The sequence below is a fragment of the Pinus tabuliformis genome, chromosome 7, assembly GCF_031772625.1.
Source record: "Pinus tabuliformis cultivar Carrire ecotype Pingquan chromosome 7, CPIR1, whole genome shotgun sequence".
In the NCBI taxonomy this organism is placed as follows: Eukaryota; Viridiplantae; Streptophyta; class Pinopsida; order Pinales; family Pinaceae; genus Pinus; species Pinus tabuliformis.
In genome coordinates, this window is record NC_142293.1 from 575,314,347 (window position 1) to 575,318,740 (window position 4,394).

Here is a 4,394-nt window from a genome sequence, read left to right on the forward strand (position 1 = left end):
TGCATGCACACAACCAAGAGTAAAGATTGAATGAGTTTTCCACCATAAAGTTGAATCAATGTACCTCACTGTAAGGGTAAATCAATTTAGTTTTGTTAAATTTGCATCGTATTAATTTCCCTTTATAGAGTAGTCGAGTCTATATACAGCTTGTTTGCTATTGTTTTATGGATGCCTAGTAATTTCTTTAAATTGGACAATTGATTTGATATGAACGTGTAATATGAAGCTTAAGGCTAAGACATATTTGCATCCTCATTGGGGTTTTATTATTGATAATGGATTTAATAAGGATGTTGAAGTGAGTGGGAAAAGATCTTATGTGGATAATCTCTTCCTGCATTCGTTGTTCATGGAAAGCCAAGCAATGTTCAATGGGCAAACACTTATGTGAAGAAAAAGAGAAGTAATGAAGGCAGTTTTAAATGTTGGAAAGGTAGAGAGGAGAAAAATTATAATTAACACACACAAACCATAGGAACTATTGCTCTTCTCTATTGATCACACAAAATTGATGATTACAATGAATTCGGTGAGGGGTATTTAAACCTTTTTCGACTAGCAACTCGCCTAAAATAACTTGACATGCAACCACACACTAAATTTGACTATGACTTAACTCGACTTGACTTGACTTAACTTGACTCTTTAAATTTAGCCAACTCTTCATGCATGAGTAATTAACTTATTTTAACACTCCCCCTTAATTACGACCGCTAAACTAAGACTGACTCATAACAACTCAAACATGTCTACTGGTCTATGTCTCATCTAGAATTACAACACCCAAGTTTCTTCTATTAAACTCAAACACATATTTTGTTAATGACTTAGTAAATATATCAACCAATTGATCACTAGATTTACAAGGATTCAAGTGAACTTCTCCATTTCTCCCAAGTTCTCTAATGAAATGATATCTAGTATCAATATGTTTTCTCTTTCGATGAAACACACTATTCTTGGATAGTACAATCGTTGAGGTGTTATCACAATATATTGTTGTTGATCCTTGTTGTTTCTGCTTGATTCCATCAAATACTCTTCTTAACCATACTTATTGACATGTTGTTGATGTTGATGCTACATATTCTTCTTCTGTAAATGATAGTGTTACAATAGGTTGCTTCTTAGATGTCCATGAAATCACACCTAAACCAAGATGGAACACATAACCAGAAGTTCTCTTCCTATCATCCAAACTACCTAAAAAACCATTGTCGATGTATCCAATCAAATCCTTATTTTTTGTGATTGCATACATTATGCCACAATCTCTAGTTCCTGCTATGTATCTCAAAATTATTTTTCCTGCTCTCCAATGTGTGTCTTTTGGAGTCTCCATAAATCTGGAAATCATATTCACTCCTTACATAATATCTGGTCTTGTAGCTATGAGATACATGAGGTTGCCAACCAATATTTTGAATAGAGTTGGATTGAAATCTGATCCTTCATCATCCTATCTTAACTTTGTACCTGTTACAACTAGTGTAGGGACAGGTTTGCAATTCTCCATCCTGAATCTTTTCAACCAATTGCTATCATATTTAATTTGGAAAATAAAAATTTATTTTTTAGATTGCTCAACTTCTATGCCAAGAAAATATTTCATGAGACCAAGGTTTGTCATATCAAATTCTTTCATCATGGTTGCTTTAAATTCATCTAACTCAAAATCACTTGTATAAATCATGTCATCAACATATAAGCAAACAGTCAAAATTTGTCCATGCTCATTTACTTTTTTGTACAAGGTAGGTTCAATGTTTCTTCTGCAAAATCCATTCTTGATCATGTAGTTGTCAATTCTGCTATACCAATCTCTAGGTGTTTGCTTGAGTCCATAGAGCATTTTCTTCAATCTGTAAACTTTATCTTCTTTATCTTCAACTTCATATCCTGGAGTTTGCTGCACATAAATTTCTTCTTGTATAATTCCATTCAAGAAGGTTGATTTCACATCCATCTGATATACTTTCCACTTGTTCTAAGTTGTTTTGGATAGAACTACTCTTACAGCATCCAATCTGGCTACCGGAGCAAACTTTTCTCCAAAATCTATTCCTGGTTGTTGTAATAATCCTTTTGCTACAAGACTTTCTTTAAATATTTCAATTTCACCTTTCTAATTCAACTTTGTCTTGTACACCCATTTTACACCAATGAGATTTTTGTCCTTTGGAAAATCATTCAAATCCCATGTATCATTCTTTTCAATAGCTTCAATTTATTCATCCATGGCTTGCACCCAATTTTCATCTCTAACTACTTCTTCAAAAGAAGAAGGTTTCAATGACAACAATGCAAAATTTGAACTAACATCGAAATCATCATAAATATCTTTTAGACTTCTCATTTTTCAATTACCATTCGTTGATCCATCACCTGATTGATTGTTGGGAGAATCTTGATCTTTTGATCTGCTTGAAGATCCATGTTGCTCATAAAATCTTGGAGTCATTGCTGGTGTGACTTTGTTTGGTGTATGTTCTTTTGATCCCTGCTGCTTATTTTCTTCTACATCATCCTCTTCCATCAATGGTGCTTGTGCATCAACTGTTTTGTCTACATTCCCATTCTATGACTCTTGTTCTTTGAACGCAACATCTTTGCTAATTATGGTCTTCTTAGTGATAGGGTTATACAATTTGTAAGCTTTTGATTTCTCACTATAACCAGTAAATATGCATTTTTCACTTTTATCACCCAATTTTTCCCTTATCTCTTTAGGCACATGTGAATAAGCTACACATCCAAACATTGAGATTATATATGTTGCAAGACATACCTGACCATGCTTTTTTTGGTACTTTTTTCATCACACTCTTTGTAGGAAATATTTTTATCACATAAAAAGCACATGCAACTCCTTCTGCCCAATACTCATTAGACAAGTTTCTTCCTTTCAACATGCTCCTTGCCATGTTCATAGTGGTTATGTTCTCTCTCTACTACACCATTCTATTGTGGTGTGTACCTGGTTTTAAATTGTCTTATGATTCCATGTTATTTGCAGTAATCATGGAATGCCTTTGAATTATGTTCTCCATCACAGTCTGACCTCAATACCTTGATCTTTCAGTCACTTTAGTTCTCTACTAAGGATTAGAATTCCTTGAAATTTGCAAAAGTTTCATACTTCTGCTCAAGAATCAAACCCAAGTCTTTCTGCTATAGTCATTAATGAAAGTGAGGAAGTAACAACTACCACCTATCGAGTGTGTCCTCATAGGTCCACATAGGTTTGTATGCACTAATGCAAGAGGTTATTGTGCTCTGTATGCAACTCCCTTTGGAAAACTTTCATGGTGTTGTTTTCCCAAGATGAAACACTCACAAGTACTAGCAGGTTCTTTGATGGGAGGTAATCCTCTAACCATTTGTTTCTTCTGCAACAATATTAAACCAGAAAAGCGCAAGTGTCCAAATCAAAAGTGTCATAACCTGTAATCATTAGAACATGCAACTATAAAAGAACTGACCTAATCACTGTAATTCATGACTAGAGGAAAGAGTTTGTTCCTCGTCATCTACACCTTTGCTATCAACTTCTTGTTTGGGGGCTTGTCATATATAACACATTCTTGTCCTTGAAAGATAATTATGTATCCCTTATGTGTCAATTGACCAACACTTATCAAATTATGTTTGAGACGAAGGACATAATATACCTCTGAGATTGTCTTTGGCTCCCCCTGCTTGGTCAAAATGTTGATCACTCCTTTTCCATCTACATCCACAATCTTTTCAGTCCCCAACTTTACCTATGTCTTCACAGATTGATCCAAATTTTCAACCAAATTCTTGTTGTCTATCATGTGGTCACCACAACCATTTTCTAATAGCCACACATTATCAGAAGGTTCATGCATGGTATGGAAAGCTAGGAACATGGAGTTAGTACTCTCTATAGTGACATTATCTCTCTAGTTTCCTTGATCAACTATCCTCTTCCTACAATCACGGGCATAGTGGCCAAATTTATTGCAATAATAACATCTCACCTTTGATTTTTAACTCTTTGATTATTGTGTAAGCTTCTATTGTTGCTTCCACTTTCATGTCCATGCTCTTCTCGGCCATCTCTCTGACCACCGTGTCTTATGCTTCATCCTCTGCCTCTCGATATACTTTTGCGTTGACTTATGTCTCTTGAAATAGAAACCTAGGATTTTGAAAGCGGTTGCTAAAGTGGAATCCTTATTTCTATCTATCCTTGCCTCATGTGATAGAAGTGATCCCATCAACTCATCAATTGTTAATGATGCCAAATCTTTGGCTTCTTATATGGTTGCTACCACAACATCAAATTTGGTAGACAAAGATCTGAGGACCTTCTCAACCATATTTTGATCTTTAATTTCATCACCATAAATTTTTAAATGGTTTAT